The 18467-nt window shown below is 46.1% G+C and overlaps 1 pseudogene; it reads left to right on the forward strand.

The window, feature by feature from the left end:
* LOC107114216 overlaps positions 1-5721 on the forward strand; it is a 40440-nt pseudogene extending 34719 nt beyond the window's left edge.
* Positions 5722-18467: the final 12746 nt, after the last annotated feature.

The raw sequence follows: 18467 nt of genomic DNA on the forward strand, positions 1-18467 counted from the left end.
CCCATCTCCCCAAGAGGGAAGCGACCAACTCCTTCCCAAGGGCTAAGTCCCTTCCAGCCCCTTGAGGCAGGAAACCATCTGCCAAAGAAAAGCACAAACACAGAGAAAAGCCAGGAATACCTGTCCACTCAGCGGGCCCCGAGTTTCTCCAAGGCCGGCCAGCACCATCTCCCCCTGTTCCCAGGGAAGAGGGTTGACAGCAATGAGAATCCTCTACTGCTCTAAGGGTCTGCCAGACTAACTTCCCCACTAGTTGCTGTAGATTTTCCGGATTGTGTGGCCGTGGTCTTGGGATTGTAGGGCCTGTAGTTTCGCCAGCAGCGGGGACTGTTGGAGCTAATGGAGGAGCTTTCCCGAGGAGGTTCTTTTGTCTATGGATTGTTTCCTGGGGAGGTTTACTGTTTCCTTGACACGGAGTACTCCATCTTTCTGTGTTATACCTCTGAGGATGCCAGTCCCAGCTACTGGCGAAACGTCAGGTCCTACAATGCCAAGACCATGGCCACACCACCTGGAAAATCTACAGCAACTAATGAACTCCAGCTGTGAAAGCTTTCGACAACTTATTTAACTTCCCCACGTTTACCTTACATCACCCTGGTCATGCTGAACACCTGGAGAACTGCATGCTTGCTGTGCGGTCACTGCGTCTTTCAGGTGTTTTGGGGGGATGGAACAGAACAGACTCTTCTGGGGTCTTATCTTTGACACTATGTTTTCCTCTGGGACAGTCTTCTAGAGGGCCTTACTCTACTGTTAGGAGTTAATGATGTTGACACCTACTAATCAGTCTTCTGGCTATCTCTTGTGGACAATAAAATATACTTCTTTCGGGAGAGATTGGCTGACTCTGTGCTTCTAGGAAAGGTATGGATGATTCAGGATTGCCTCTCCCCTTTTATCCAATCATCTTTCCTCCCAAACCGATGATTCAGTTTGCCTGGATGATTCAGATGTGGCTGTTCATTAGACAAGAGAGACAGGCCCAGCTAAGGTGCAGAGAATGGCTCAGAAATAGCAAAAGAGAAAGATAGCATGAGAAAGATGCCCCTACACTGCAAGGCTGGTTTTCTCATCTGTAATTACCTGCCCCCATAACAAACGGCACCTTTTCAAAAAACCAAGGGGGAGGGCCCTTTTGGACTGTGGGGTTCACTTGGTGAGCTCCTGGCTTCTCTCCTCCCCCCAGAAAACATGTATTTTGGGGAGGCTAAAAACCAGCTCCTCCTGGCTCTGTTCACAACTGGAAGGAAATTCTCAGTACAGTTGCAGGACGGGATATCTTAATAACCTGTTATATTTAATTGTCAAGTGCAGAGAATCAAAAGTCAAGAAGTATGTTAAGTCAAATGGGAATGGGGACGATGACAATATTTTGCCACTTTCCCTCTTAAAATATACATGGGGAATTTGGGGAGGGGAGGGATAGAAAGAATATAAAAAGAGCTCTACAGGAGGGCCTGGCAGGGATATGGTGGAAACAGCATCTCAGTTTGGGAGGAAAGATGATAGGATAACGGGGGAGAGGCAATCCTGGATTTGGACCTAAGTAACGCCTAAGACTTGGTGAGAGATGTAAAAGTGATTGCTCCACTTGGGAATAGTGACCATAATGTTATTGAGTTTAACATTTGTATAAATAGGGAGTTGCCCAATTACAGGCCAGTCAGTCTGATATCGATACCGGGTAAGTTGGTGGAAACTGCTGTTATTAAGGAAAGAATTAGTAAGCACATTGATGAACAAAAACTGTTGAGGCAGACTGAGCATGGGTTCTGTAAGGGAAGATCTTGTCTCACTAACCTGTTAGTGTTTTTTGAGGTAGTGAACAAACATGTGGACAAGGGGGACCCAACAGATGTTGTTTACCTTGACTTCCAGAAAGCTTTTGATAAAGTTCCTCATCAAAGGCTCCTAAGTAAGCTCAATAGTCATAGGATAAATGGACAAGTCCTCCTGTGGATCAGAAACTGGCTAATTAATAGGAAACAGAGAGTGAGTATAAATGGGCAATTTTCTCAGTGGAGGGTAGTAAGCAGTGGGGTACCACAGGGACCAGTATTGGGTCCGCTGCTTTTTAACTTGTTTATTAATGATTCGGAGTTGGGAGTAAGCAGTGAAGTGGCTAAAATTGCAGATGACATGAAGTTGTTCAGGGTGGTGAGAACCAGGGAGGATTGTGAGACACTCCAAAGGGATCTGTCGAGGATGGGTGAGAGGGCGTCAACATGGCAAATGGGGTTGAATGTCGCCAAGTGCAAGGTGATGCACATTGGAGCCAAAAATCCTAAATATAAATACACATTGATGGGGTCCGAACTGGCAGAGACTGACCAAGAGAAAGATCTTGGAGTCATAGTAGATAACTCACTGAAAATGTCAAGACAGTGTGCAACTGCAATAAGAAAGGCCAATGCTATCCTGGGGATTATTAGGAAGGGATTGAAAACAAATCAGCCAGTATCATAATGCCCCTGTATAAATCAATGTTGCGACATCATTAGGAGTACTGTGTACAGTTCTGGTCACCATACCTCAAAAAGGATATTATAGCATAGAAAAAAGTGCAGAAAAGGGCAACTAGAATGATAAAAGGGTTGGGACACTTTCCCTATGAAAAAAGGTTAAAACGCTTGGGGCTCCTTAGCTTGGAGAAATAATGGCTGAGGGGTGACATGATCGGAGTTTATAAGATTATGCATGGGATAGAGCAGGTAGAGAAAGAGGTACTTTTCTCCCTTTCTCACAATACAAGAACTCATGGGCACTCCATGAAATTGCTGAGCGGTTGGGCTAGAATGGATAAATGGAAGTCCTTCTTCCCCCAAAGAGTGATTAACGCATGGAATTCACTGCCACAGGAGTGGCGGTGGCTAGAAGCATGGACAGCTTGAAGAGGGGAGAGTAGTCTGACCCATATGCGTAGTGGCGCATATAGAGCAGAAGTCCATCAGTGGCTATTAGCCACAAGGTATAGATAGGAACTCTCAGGCTGGGGCAAGTGATGCTCGGTCTTCTTGGTGCTTGGGGGGGGGGGCAACAGTGGGAGGGTTTCAAGTGTCCTGGTCCCACTTCTGGACCTCCTGATGGCACCTGGTATTTTTGGCCACTGTGTGATGGAGTTGGACCAGATGGGCCATTGGCCTGATCTAAAATTGCCTTCTTTTACGTTCTTATGTAAAGGCACACCCATTTCTGAGCAATGCCTGACTGGCTTCTTGCATGGGTGATGATTGAAACTCTTTCTTTATTCCAGGAGCAGATTCCCTTAGGAGAGAAATCGTGTAATTGCTTGAAGTGCAGAAAGAGCTTCAGTCAAAAAAGAGCCCTCACATAAAAATTTACACAGTTGGGGAACCATATAAACGGTTAGAGTCTAAACCAACCTTCTCTCATGCAGGAGGCTTCATGTACTTTTAAAGAGTATGTTATTGTACACTGCAGCAAACAGCGGGAAGAATCCACTGAAATATTTGGATTGTGGGTGGAACTTCAGGTGCAGATCAGACCTCCTTGCGTGGGTTCTAACAGGATCTCTTTCTTTATTCCAGCAGATGATGATGAGAGGGATGAGGAGGATGAGGAACTGAATCCTCTATCGCCAGATGAAATCAAGAATGAAGACTTGAGCGGAAACTTCAGAAACCAGTTACGAATGCACAGTGGAAAGAAGACCCATCACTGGCTGGAGCGTGGAAAGACCATGATTCGTAGAGCAGAACTCCTTAGACTTCAAAGAACATGTAGAGGAGAGAAACCTTGTAGCTGCTCAGACTGTGGCAAAAGATTCTCAGAGAAATCAGACCTTCTTCAACACGAAAGGATTCAGACAGGAGGGAAGCTATTTATTTGCTCTGGGAGTGGAATGATGTTCTCTGTGGGAGGAAAATGTAATATAAATGTAATTCCGAAGCACAGTATAACAAATGCATGCAAATGCTTTTGGTGTGGACATTATTTCAAATACAGATCACAGCTCCTGGTGCACCAACGAATCCACAGAGGGGAGAAGCCTTTTAAATGCTCAGAGTGTGGGAAGAGATTCTGTCATATTAATAGTCTTCAAATTCATCTAAGAACCCACACAGGAGAGAAGCCTTTTGAATGCTCAGAGTGTGGGACAAGATTCTGTCATAGTGGAGCTCTTCAAAACCATCTAAGAACCCACACAGGGGAGAAGCCTTTTGAATGCTCAGAGTGTGGGACAAGATTCTGTCATAGTGGAGCTCTTCAAAACCATCTAAGAACCCACACAGGGGAGAAGCCTTTTGAATGCTCAGAGTGTGGGACAAGATTCTGTCATAGTGGAGCTCTTCAAAACCATCTAAGAACCCACACAGGGGAGAAGCCTTTTGAATGCTCAGAGTGTGGGACAAGATTCTGTCATAGTGGAGCTCTTCAAAACCATCTAAGAACCCACACAGGGGAGAAGCCTTTTGAATGCTCAGAGTGTGGGACAAGATTCTGTCATAGTGGAGCTCTTCAAAACCATCTAAGAACCCACACAGGGGAGAAGCCTTTTGAATGCTCAGAGTGTGGGACAAGATTCTGTCATAGTGGAGGAGAAGCCTTTTGAATGCTCAGAGTGTGGGACAAGATTCTGTCATAGTGGAGCTCTTCAAAACCATCTAAGAACCCACACAGGGGAGAAGCCTTTTGAATGCTCAGAATGTGGGAAGAGATTCAGTCGCAGTGGCACTCTTCTGCTTCATGTAAGAACCCACACAGGGGAGAAGCCTTTTGAATGCTCAGAATGTGGGAAGAGATTCAGTCGCAGTAGCCATCTTCAAAGTCATCTAAGAATCCACACAGGGGATAAGCCTTTTGAATGTTCAGAGTGTGGGAAGGGATTCAGTCAAAGTAGCCGTCTTCAAAGACATCTAAGAACCCACACGGGGGAGAGGCCTGTTGAATGCTCAGAGTGTCGAAAGCGATTCCTTGACAGTAGCACTCTTCAAAGACATCAAAGAACCCACACAGGGGAGAAGCCCTTTGAATGCTCAGACTGTGAGAAAAGATTCAACGACAGTAGCACTCTTCAAAAACATCAAAGAACCCACACAGGGGAGAAGCCTTTTGAATGTTCAGAATGTGGGAAGAGATTCAGTCGCGGTGACAATCTTCAAGAACATCTAAGAATCCACAGAGGGGAGAAGCCGTTTGAATGCTCAGAATGTGGGAAGAGATTCAGTCACAGTTGCCATCTTCAAACCCATCTAAGAACCCACACAGGGGAGAAGCCTTTTGAATGTTCAGAATGTGGGAAGAGATTCAGTCACAGAGACACTCTTCAAAAACATCTAAGAACCCACACAGGGGAGAAGCCTTTTGAATGCTCAGAATGTGGGAAGAGATTCAGTCAGAGTAGCAGTCTTCAAACTCATCTACGAACCCACACAGGGGAGAAGCCCTTTGAATGCTCAGAATGTGGGAAGAGATTCCGTTGCAGTGGCTATCTTCAAACCCACGTAAGAACCCACACAGGGGAGAAGCCTTTTGAATGCTCAGAATGTGGGAAGAGATTCCGTTGCAGTGGCTATCTTCAAACCCACGTAAGAACCCACACAGGGGAGAAGCCTTTTGAATGCTGCGAGTGTGGGAAGAGATTTTCTGTCAGTAGCACTCTTAAAAAACATCAGAAAATTCACACAGCGGAAGATTCCATCTCTGGTATCATGCAAGTTATTGAGCACCATGTTTTAACTTAGGATGTTTTTAAAAGATGTATTATATGTTTTTAACAAAAAAAATCTGGACACACACGACTAAATCAGATAAACAAATATAAAGCCAACAGTCGTGATAGTCTGACCCGCAATCAACAGTCATAAGACTCAGGCTCTCTTAAACTTTTATATAAATGACTTGGTCAAATGCTTAAGTGACAGGCCTTTCATTCTCCTAAACTACAGCATCATCAGATCTCTTACTATATGCAGATTGTGCAGATATTTTGTCAAGGATCCCAGTTGGGCTAAGAAGAGCCCTAAAAGGTCTAGTACAGCATTGTAAAGAAGACTTTCTTTGAATAAACTATCAAGAAACAAAGATAATGGCCTTTGTTATGAAACAAGTTTAGAACTTGGACCATCGATGGCCATTTGATTGAACAGGTGCAGGCCTTCAAATACCTTGCTGTAGTATTCCATGTTTCCGGCTCAAGAAAAGCACAGGTTGCCCACGCAGCAGATACCAGACAAAAGCTGGCTCACAGTACAGTTAGATAGATTTCTTTAAGAATATAAGAGACACCAATGTTGGATCAGGCCAAAGACCCATCCAGTCCAACACTCTGTGTCACACAGTGGCCAGAAATACCAGTGCCATCAGGAGGTTCACCAGTGGGGCCAGGACATTAGAAGCCCTCCCACTGTTGACCCCCCCCCAAGCACCAAGAAGACAGAGCATCACTTGCCCCAGAGCCCCTATCTATACCTTGTGGCTAATAGCCACTGATGGACCTCTGCTCCATATGCTTATCTAATTCCCTTTTGAAGCTGTCCATGCTTGTAGCCACCCCCACCCCCTGTGGCAGTGAATTCCAAGTGTTAATCACTCTTTGGGTGAAGAAGTACTTCCTTTTATCCATTCTAACTCGACCGCTCAGCAATTTCATGGAGTGCCCATGAGTTCTTGTATTGTGAGAAAGGGAGAAAAGTACCTCTTTCTCTACCTGCTCTATCCCATGCATAATCTTATAAATCATGTCTCCCCTCAATCATGTCTCCCCTCAGTCGTTGTTTCTCCAAGCTAAAGAGCCCTAAGCGCTTTAACCTTTCCTCATAGCGAAAGTGTTCCAACCCTTTTATCATTCAAGTTGCCCTTTTCTGCACTTTTTCCAAAGCTATAATATCCTTTTTAAGGTGTGGTGACCAGAACTGCACACAGTATTCCAAATGAGGTAGGACCATCTATCTATATAGGGACATTATGATATTGGCTGATCTGTTTTCAGTACCCTTCCTAATAATCCCCAGCATAGCATTGGACTTTTTTTATTGCAGTCACACACTGTCTCAACATTTTCAGTGAATTATCTACTACAACTCCAAGATCTCTCTCTTGATCAGTCTCTGCCAGTTCAGACCCAATCAATGTGTATTTATAATTAGGATTTTTGGCTCCAATGTGCATCACCTTGCACTTGGTCACATTGAACCCCATTTGCCATTTTGATGCCCACTCGCCCATCCTTGAGATCCCTTTGGAGTGCCTCATAATCCTCTTTGAACTAAGGGTGTACATACCCGCTGCGCTAAAACTTTTACAGGCCAAAACCTTGTCCCAAGTTTTGCAAAGAATTATGATAGGGCCAACATCATCATCTTTTGCCCCACTTGGGCATGTTCAGTCAAAGTTCCTAAGAGCAGCATTACAAGTCCCCAATTGCGTACCTTGCAACTTTTGGAGACTGGCACTGTCAGAGTGGAAGACAAGGTGAGCCTTGCCTCCCTAAATTACTAGCTCAAGAGTAGCAGTTTTCAGCAAGGTTTGACCCCACTGCTCCTCTTGGATAAGCATCAATCTGTATGTCTTTAGACAGTCATTTGCAGACTTGCGAGCCTGGGCTTTTCACCTTCCATGATTTTAACTATGGGTCTTGACCAGGCAAAACGAGCCATAAAACAAAGGACATTGGACACTGCACACCAGCTGGATTTCGGGAGGGTCCCTAGTTTCTTGTTTCCTATGAACACCAGATATATACTCAAGCATAGTCTTGGAGGTGCACAGTCACAGGAGGGCCTTTACACTTGCAATGTGTGCTGCACTCCCGTCTGCTGTTTTAGAGGGCTGGTTTAATAGAATCCCCCATGGGAAAAGATTTTGCCCCTGCAATGAAGGAGAAATTGAGACTGTAGATCACATTCTTGTCCCTCCTCTCAAGATACTCGCACCCAGACCACTACTCCCTTGATCAGTGGAATACCTTGAAGAACAAGGTTGGGATACATTAGGTTACTCCTAGAAGACGGAAATCCAACAACTACAACATCAGTTGGAAAATTTTGTGTAATAGCCTATAAGATTCGCCAATTGCTTTCATTATCAGGGTTTATGTAAATACCACCCATTTATCTTACTGGCTATTTATATTGTCTATTTTAGTTTCTGTTATTTTTCACTGATATCCATTTTAACTTTTTTTTTGGTCAGTGATCGGGCCTGCGAGTGGGCCATTTCCTGATTCACCCTGGTTCATTTTCTTAATGATTTAGTCTTTACTTGTTAATTTGTAATACTTTGGGTAGCTTAGGGTGGAAAACTCTACCTCAGGAGCAAGAAAATGATGGTGTTAGGGGTGGATTGTTCCGTTGCAGTTGGCCAGAAAGGAATCGACAGAGGAGGCTCTTTAGAACAAGTACGAACAGTTTATAGTGAATTTTAATTTGACAATAAAGAACGTTTTGTAACTTTAAACAAGTGCATTTTTCAAACAAACAACTAAACATTAAACTAGTCTTCATCGTCTTCTTCGGCTGCTGCAGCAGGTTGGAACTCGTCACCAGCTACTTCCATTGGGTACGATAGTCACGCCATGTCTGTTCTCAGAGGCCGGAACAGCTGACACAGCATGCTGCTTCGGTGTCTCACGTGATGAATTGTAGTGTGAAGGGGAAATGAGGGGGCAGTGTTATAGAAGGCCTTGATGGGGATTCCCCATGTGATTATCGATTGCTGTATCAATCAGATGCCCACATAACATCAGCCTGGTTTGGCCACTATAAGTGGGCCATCGGGCGGTAATTGGTAGTTCAGGAAAAACATGTCTTCATAGCGACATGCCTTGAATGCTCAGGCAAGTTGCCGTTTTTTAAGACAGTTCCAGAATATGACTTGCAAAGGGGTGGCTAGAAAGTCCGAATGTGTGGCACTTACATTGGTTATCCACCCTTGACTCAAACGCATTGATCTTGTCCTCCAGCGCTTGACAGCTGCAGCAGGGCCCTGGTTCCTGCACCGCCACAGCAGCGGGGTGTGTGTGACGTTGCTGCTTGACCTAGGGCCAAATATAGTACAGCTAAGACCCGGAGCATGACATGCATTGCCCATGATGTGATTAGAGGATGATCTTACAGAATGCAGACTTTGGAAAGGAAGACAAGTTGAAGTTCAAAGAGAACTAGAGGAACAGAATATTTATTTGGACTGGTGGACAAATGCACAATTAGAATCAAGATACGTTAAAAAGATAAACTCCAAGGGTTTGAGGCAGAACAATCAGAATTTGATATATTTTTAAGTGAAACAAAAGATAAATTGATTAAGAAGCTTTATGTGTTTTTGTTACAGATAAAGATGGAGGATGAGTTGATTAAAGATCGTATGTTAAAAAGTCAATGATGACCTGGGACAAAGAGATAGGAACCCCCTTAAATATAGCTCAATGGAACAAATTGTGGAAGTCAATAAAATATATGAAAGCAATCCCCTACAAAGAAAATATCTATAAAATGTTTTACAGGTGGCATTGGACCCCTGATAAAATTGCCAAATGTTTCCCACAACCTTCAAACTTATGTTGGAGATGTGGGAAAAACGTAGGGACATATCTCCATATTTGGTGGAGATGTGGGAAAATACAACAATATTGGAAAAAAATACACAAAATCATACGAGAAGTATTTAAAATAAATCTACCTATGAAACCTGAAATATATTTATTAAACATGATCCCGGACAATATAAAAAATCACAAGGTAATAATAATATATATATTAACAGCAGCAAGAATATTGATAGCAAGACGGTGGAAATCAAAACATATACCATCGATAAAAGAACTCAAACATAAGATTTTAGACATTGCAGAATTGGATAAACTGAGCTTAGAATTGAAAAACAAATCAGAGAATGTATTTTGGAAAAGATGGAAGTATATATATGACTGGCTAAAATATAAAAGAAGAGTATAATGTGTGGACAAAGCGCTAGTGAAATTATTATAATTTGAAACCAACAATCTATGGAGATGTATAAATGTTTGATGAATTATCTTATACTATATATATGGAATGTAAAGGTGAAAACTTGGAAAATAAACTTATAAAAAAAAAAAAAAAAAAAAGATCGTATGTTAAAGTGGGACCAAAATCTTGGTTATAATATTGATCTCGACCATTGGTTGCAAATGTGGAAAACAAATGTAAAATAACAAAATCAGTTGCTTTTAAAGAGAACTTACATAAAATGTTTTATAGATGGGACATAATACCAAAAAAACTAGCTTAAATGTATCATGGAATGTCTGATAAATTTTGGAAATGTAAGACAAGGGTGGGACATTTCCCCCACATTTGGAGGAAGTGTAAAGATCCATCGCTATATTGGAGAAGGGTTCATGAGATGTTACAAATACTATGTTTGGTAACGTTGCCACTTAAACCTGAAATGTTTCTACTTAATATTATGCCTGATGTTAAAGATAAGCAAGTTAAATATTTAATTATACATTACAGTCACGGCAGCAAGAATATTATATGCTAAATATTGGAAGAAATACCAACGGAAAGTGACCTTTTGACAAAAATCTTTGAGACTGCAGAAATGGACATACTATCGAACTGTTTGAAAGACAGAAGTAAGCAAAAAGGGAAAGATATTTGGATACCATTTTATGACTGGGTAGAAAGAAACTTTGAAGATCAAGAAGAATGAACGTAAACATTTTAATCTTTGAGAACCTCTCATTTGAGCTATGGTAAGCCTAAATTTTACAGGATTCATAAGAGAAGATTTCAGCAATTAGACTGATAATAACTTTAGTAATTGTATAAAAGAAAGAGATTTGAAAACAAAAGTAGAAACTTGTAACAGCTGTAATACAAATTAGAAGGAATTTCCTTATATCTCTTTACCCATATCCCTTACCCTTCCTATCCAGTTTAGTGTAGTGGTTAAGTGCGTGGACTCTAATCTGGGAGAACCAGGTTTGATTCCCCTCTCCTCCACTTGCACCTGGTTGGATGACCTTGGGCAAGCTGTAGCTCTGATAAGAGCTATTCTTGAAAAAGGGCAGTTATTGTCAAGAGCAATTTTCCCTCTAAGCTGTGGAGTCTTGTGAGCAAAAATTCTACTTTGTGAGCTACTGGCATTAAGTGAGCGAGCGATTTGGCTACTGCATACGTTAGTTTGCTTTGGAGTCATCCTTCCTGAGCTAAGACAAAAATGTATGAGCTGGAGGCTAAAAAACTGTGAGCTAGCTCACACTAACTCAGCTTAGAGGAAACACTGGTCAAGAGCTCTCTCAGCCCCACCTATCTCGCAGGGTGTCTGTTGTGGGAAGGGGAAGGGAAAGGAGTTTGTAAGCCGCTCTGAGACACCTTTGGGTATTGAAGGGTGGGGTATAAATCCAATCTCCTCTTCTTCTTTATTGCCTGTATTTACTATGTGTGAAAATCCAATATAAATTTCATTCAAACAAAAAAGGTATGTTAACCTAGATTGTCTCCTGGTTGGTTAAACAACCGCCCGCCATTTGTAACTTTCTCCTCTTGCAGACAGGGGACATTACATCGGGATCCCTGACTGTAGACTTATTTACCAATGAAAACACACACAGCGGCAGTACAAGAACAGCTTCAGTGTCATTCCACCTGACCTTTGGCAGTGTCCCCCCAAATGTATCATAACGCTCTCGGTCAGTGGAGCTGGCTCGGAGGGTATGGCTGGATCGAAAGGAGGAGGAGAAATGCTCCGGTCAGGGTTACATGTTGAACAGAAATTGAAGATAAGAAATGTGCTGTCACTCCATAATTCAGATGCATGAGTATGTGTCACATGGCGCCAAGAGTCAATGAGCAGTGTGCATGCACAGTGAGCAGACTCACCAGAGGATGGTCTTCCGCCGGGATCTTCCTGTGCTGACTCCTCAGAGGAGGATGACTGGGAGATAACTGGTCTCCATGCTCGCCTTGACCATCCCCGTCTCTGCACTCGAGGTGTGTCTACTGGTATGAGATGGTCATGTGGGAGATGAAGTTGCCAGTCACTGTTGTCATTCATTCACAGATAAAAGTCTTCAATGGACAGCATGCTTTAAAAGTCCATGGGCCGGGTTAACGCGACATGCCCTCTGTCATACTCCATAAGCTAAAAGCACTCTTTACACCACGCCGTAGTGTTACCAATAAGTGGGCATGTGAAATTAGACCAATGATCCATTGAGTCCTGCATTCTGTTTTGCAGAGTGTCCAAAGAGTTGCCCCTGGAGTGCCAATCAACTAGGCATGGAGGCTAAGGCCGCCCTCTGAGGCAGCCTCCTCGCTAGCACTGGGTATCAGAGGTTTTCTTTCGTCAATGTGGCTGGCTAGTAGCCATTGATGGACCTATTCTCTCTATACCTGTCTAGCCCCATTCTAAAGCCATCTATGCTCGTGGCCATCACTACCTCCATAGGCGGTTAATTACACAATTGAATTGCTCATTGAATAAAGAAAAAAAAATTTGCTATTGTATGACAACTTCCTGTTATTTTCCAGCATGAAGAAGAAGAGGAGGAGATGATTGGATTTATACACCTGTCCTTCACTCGGAGTCTCAGAGTGGCTTACAAACCCCTTTCCCTTCCCCTCCCCATAACAGACACCCTGTGAGGTAGGTGGGGCTGAGAGAGCTCTTTCAAGGGCTGCCTTTTCAAGGACAGCTCTGACAGAACTGGGGCTTGCCCAAGGTAATCCAGCAGCTGCAAGTGGAGGAGTGGGGAATCAAACCCGGTTATCCCAGATTAGAGTCCTTGCACGTAGCCACTACACCAAACTGGCTCTCAAGGTAAGTAACATCTCATGGGGTGATAGCATCCCATGAACCCTCTCTTAAGGGGATAGCAATTTTTTTTCTCCGTCGTTGGAAGCCCTATGGAAGTTACATTTCTGGGTAGGGGTCAGAACTCCGTACACCATGCTGTATTGCCTTAGCTACCCGGTGGGTATGCCTGTGTGTCAAATTGTGCACTCCAACCATCCCTTTGGAGACCATTCCGTCTCATGTGGGCCATTCAGTGCCCGAATGTGCCATGCATTGTGTGGAAAATGCTGACCATTTGGCCATGAATAAGCAGCTGTTGCTATTATTGGGAGAAAGTGATTTTGGAGAGACAGTGGGCGCATTTTGGGGTGAAGAGCCCTCTAATGGATTGATTCCTTTTGTTCTACAAATTCCTGCTTGTGTGTTCCCAGGCCAATACAAGAACATGCAAGAGAAGTCTCAGTGAAGATGGAAGAAGTTATTTGGATATTTTATTGCAATGAAATACCGGAAAACAGTAGCCAGGCTAATATCGCCTGGCCAAAAATCAATTGCTTTTTGAGCAATATAAAGAAGTACACGAAGTTTTATACCCAAAATGACATAGGCAGACGATAACATACAGAAATCATAATTGGTCACGAGATGGTAGAGCATCATTTGAATAGACGTACAGCAAAAGGTGTGACTATATATTTTAAATGTTTATTTAACCTAACCCTATTTAATTCTACTCAAGGTTTCTTTATATCCAAACAAAAGGTGTTCTTTTCAGATATTAAACTAAAGCTCTTGTTGACCCAGACACTGCAAACGTTTTACCCTAAACCACTGGTTCGCTGGCGGTGCACAGTGGAAAGAAGACCCATCATTAGCTGGAGTGTGGAAAGACCATGATTCGCAGAGCAGAGCTCCTTAGACTTCAAAGAACACATAGAGGAGAGGAACCTTATAGCTGCTAAATGGCACTTAGCACATTATATGCTAAGTGGACCTACTAAGTTCACCTACTAGTCTAGTGGCAGAGTACAAAGTGTATAACTGTTTCATAAACTGTGCGTGCAACGGTACTTACAGGTAAGAGACTCCAAGAGGCCGGCTCTGGGTTCAGACCCCGTAGATCTCTGTTGGGTGTTTTCAGCACAGTCGAGGGCCGGCTGTAGAAAGACCTGAAGCCTCAGGTCTGCCAGCACTGACGGTCCCATGCCAGTCTCCCATGTCTGAATCCTCTGGTGGGCGAGGCCTGCCACAATGGTCTCCCCCTTCTGTCAGAGACCAGCAATGAGGCCCTGCCTCTAGGCCTTTCCGTCTTCCATACTTACAGGGTAAGAGACTCCAAGAGACCGGCTCTGGGTTCTATCCCAGTAGAGCTCTGCTGGGTTTTTCCAGCGCAGTTGGGGGCTGGCTGCAGAAACAACCTGAAGCCTTGGGTCTGGCAGCACCGACGGAGGCCCGTGCCAGTCCCCGTCCCCGATGCCTGAAGCCTCAGGCAGGAGAGGCCTGCCACAATGGTCTCCCCCTTCTGTCTAAGACCGGCAATGAGGCCCTGCCTAAAGGCCCTTCCATTTTCCATACTTACAGGGTGTGGCGGAACGGGCCTGTAAATAGTTGAGTTTTCAAATAGTTGAGTTTTCAAGTTGGAGGCTGGCAGCAGAAACAACCCGAAGCCTGGGTCTGGCGGCACCGACAGAGGCCCGTGCCAGTGGCAGAGTACAAAGTGTATAACTTTCATAAACTGTGCATGCAACAATACTTACAGGTAAGAAACTGAGGTGGGAGAGGACTTCCACAACGCTCTCCCCCTTCTCCTCTCTAAGACCAGCCATGGGGCCCTGCCTCAAGGCCCTTCCATTTTCCATACTTACAGGGTGTGGCGGAACGGGCCTGTGTCAGTTGGCAGGCCCCACTCTTCCCACCCCTCCTTTGCCTGACCTGGCACTTGAAGGGGCAGTTTTTCTCCACTGCCTCTGGGTATTGCTGCCACCACTGTCCCTGACTTGGTCTCTTGTTAGGCGGGACAGCCCCCAAACCTCCCTCCAGTGTCACTAGGAACCCACCACGGGGTTTCCTGCAATCTTCAGGGCTCCCCTGGAGAGTTGGCAACTGTCTGTTTTGCCCCTGTTCTCCTCCTCAGGGAGTCCCCGACCCACCCCTAGTGTGTCCAAGTGGCTGCGGGAACTGTGCGGTAGAGAGGGACTTCTCACCGTCAACAGTAAAAGAATTTATTTGAAAACTCAACAATTTACAGGCATATTAACAGTGAACTGAAGAATCAAAATAAAGGCGACAAAACCGCTCCATCTCTCCGGTCTCTGCATTCCTACCCTGTCTATATGGTCTGCAGGGCAGGCACGTGACCTCATTTCTTTGGAGGAGGTTAGATATGGCCCCTGCCTCCTGCAGACTCCAACCAAAAGCCTGACTCGCTTCAGACTTCTGACAGACCGAACTCGCTTCCCGCCCAGAACTCCACAATATATCCAACCACAGTTTCCCGCCCAGGAACTGGCTCTCCCTCCTGCAGCATTCTGGGGCCGATCTCACCACCACAATAGACTTCCTGTCCTCTCTAGGGAGCTGCCCTCAGATTACTGGTTGGAGACAGGAGGGGAGGGGGGGAATGAGGAAGAGACTAGGCCAAGGCCTACCTCAGATTTGATGGTCTCCTCCTATCTGGCCCACACCAATTCAAACACATACATAAAATGGCGTTTCTCCACACAGGGTAAGAGACTCCAAGAGACAGGCTCTGGGTTCAGACCCACTAGAGCTCTGCTGGATTTTTCCAGCACAGTTGGGGGCTGGCTGCAGAAACAAGCCGAAGCCTTGGGTCTGGCAGCACCAACTGTAGTGTATTGAAAACAGTTACATGAATCGCTTCATTAACTCCCCATGTTAAGCTAGAGCCAGTGGAAGGCTCCTTAGAGCTAACTTGTTATTGGTCGCTCCACAACAGCGACCAATCAGGACTGTACCAATTCCCCCAGCGGGAAGAACTCTCATTGGTCCTTATCCGCACAACCTCATTGGTTGTTAAATGTAAATAGGCGTGGCTACATTAGCCGGGAATGTTTAAAAGGAGCCTAGCTCCCAATGTTAATCTGTTCTGGTTATGAATGCTTTTAAGTGCTTGTTCGTTCTGACAATAAAGCTGATCACTTTGCTGCAATCACTCTCCGGATCTTTGTTAGCGGCGATTTAACACCAACAGAGGCCCGTGCCAGTCCCCCATGCCTGAAGCTTCAGGCGGGAGAGGCCTGCCACGACTCTCTCTCACGGAGGGCAGTTTGTGGCATTGTAGATGGAACCTCAGGCATGAGAGGCTTGTCTTAAAGGTCTCTATTCTTTTTTAGGACCAACGATGGAGCCTTTCTTCAGGCTTTTCCCCATTTTCCATGTAAGGCAAGAGTCTCCAAGAAACAAGAGCTAGGCTCCAGCGTCCTGCTTGGAGTGGCAGGGCTATTGAAACTGGAGCGTCAGCCTCACTCTGAGCCAATACAGTCTACACAAATTTGCATAGCCCTGCCTGGAGGGAGACAAGGCGTGACCTAACCAGTTTGGATGACTTCCCCCACTGAAGGAGAACACAGTTAAAGTTGCTGTCTTTCCACCTCTCCCTTCTTCCCTCCCTCCCTCCCCATTTGCTTTCTTTCCCTCTCCCACTTTTCTCTGTCCCTCTGTCATCTATTTGCTTTCTTTGTTCCTCTCTCCTTCCTTCCTTCCTCTTTCCCCATCTATTTGCTTTCTTTCCACTTTTATTTCTTTTTCTCCCTTCCTTCCCCCTCCCAACCTCCCCATCTATTTGGTTTCTCTCTCTCCCCACCTTTTTCTTTTCACCTCTCTCTCTCTCTCTCAGACCAATAAATATCATTTGTTGTTGTTCAGTTGCACAGTCGAGCCCGACTCTTCGCGACCCCATGGACCAGGCCTTCCGGTCTTCCACCGTCCTCTGAAGTTGGCTCAATTTCATGTTCGTTGCATCGATGACACTGTCTAACCATCTCATCCTTTGCCGTCCCCGTCTTCTTTGACCTTCAATCTTTCCCAGCATCAGGGTCTTCTCCAGGGAGTGCTCCCTTCTCATTTGGTGGCCAAAGTATTTGAGCTTCAGTTTCATTATCTGGCCTTCCGGGGAACAGTCAGGGTTGATTTCTTATATATCATTAGCAAACAAATAAATATCATTGGGCAAGTAATCGCCTGGATCCAGGAACTAACCTGTACATAAGCAGTGTAATGTAAATAAGCCTATCACTGGGAGTGTGTGTGTGTGTTGGGTGTGTGTTGGGTGTGTTGGGTGTGGTGTGGTGCAGGCATACAAGCAGGGCTCCAGCCCTGCTAGTGCTGTCTTGTAGTAACACCCTCCCTCTCCTAAACCCATGAGGGTGAATGCCAAACCTCCCAAAGGGGTGAGGGGCAAAGACAGGAGAAAGCTAAACCCAGGGCACCCTCCGTTTCCCCAAAACTCCAGCCCCCACCCCCTTGCACAAGTCACACGCCGTCCTCCCCCCATCGAGGGTCCAACCTCATTTTCCCCAACAGGGAAAGGGGCCAATTCCCATCCAGGCTAGGAGAGGGGCTCTGTCTGGGGAACACCAAGGGGAATCCCACAGATGGAGGGGGGGCAGGGAAAAGAAAAGAAGCCTGTTGGGGGGGGGGGCGCTCTGAGAAGTGTGGCATTGAATCGGAGCGACAGAGAAGCAGAGTTTCCTCATCCGAACGGGCCGCTGGAAGTCTCGCCCAGGGAAAGGGACGCGGCCCTGGCCGGATTGCAGGCCGAGGGAGCCCGACCCCCCCCCCCCTGCCCTCAAAAAGAGGGCTCCATCGGATCCTGCCCCTCTGCAGCAGGCGGGGTCCCCTCGGAGGGAAACTGCGCCCCAGGCAAAATGGGAACCCCCCCCAAAAAAAAGCCAGATCTTTCCCCTCCGTTAGAAAGGGGAGGGGGCAGGAGTCATACCCAATTCCCCCCGCAGGACTTGGCAGAACCCCCCCCCCCCCCGAAAAGGTGCTGGTACCACGCATGAGCCCCGCCCCACCAAAGAAGAAGGAGCCCTGCCGAGAACTGCCTGCAAGGGGGGAGGGGCTTTCCTGAGACTCGATCGGAGTCCCGTTCTGAGACACTCAGGGAAGATGTTGCCAAAACGCGGATTTCCAAGGCGATCCCCGAAAGCCGCGTTCCCGGAGGGCAGCCAGACCCACTCAAGAGCCGCCCGTCCCCCCACAAGGGCTTCGGATTGCTGGGCCTGGGCTCCCTTCGGGTGGCCTCCCCCCCTCGCACCCGATCAACCCCACCCCGACGTTTCCGGAGAGGGCTGAACGGCCTGGGACTCCCCGGGAAAGCAGCTCCCAGGAGACTCTTGCCTGGCTCTGCAGCTCTGAAAGGGTTAAAGGAGCCGAGAGCGGTTGGCTAGAGGGGCCCATCGAGGGAAGGAGGGTCTTTTTCCGGGGGGGGGGGACCGGAAATGTTGACTTCTGAGCGGGGAGAGAGGACCGGGAGGGCTTCGGACGGACCGCGGCAGAGGAAGAGCCCGGCAGCCGGACCCTGGGAAGGTCTCCTCTCGAGTAAGTCACCGGCGCAGTCTGGGAAGGCAGAAGGTCACTTTGCAGCGGGGTGTGTGTGTGTGTTTCCCAATACTTTTGACACGTGGTCTTCTGAGAGATGTATCTCTTTGATAGTCCCCGTTGGGGCCCCTCCTGGCAGGGTCTGAAAGGCGGGGGGG

The sequence above is a fragment of the Gekko japonicus genome, unplaced genomic scaffold, assembly GCF_001447785.1.
Source record: "Gekko japonicus isolate JY-2015 unplaced genomic scaffold, Gekko_japonicus_V1.1 scaffold3349, whole genome shotgun sequence".
Lineage (NCBI taxonomy): Eukaryota > Metazoa > Chordata > Lepidosauria > Squamata > Gekkonidae > Gekko > Gekko japonicus.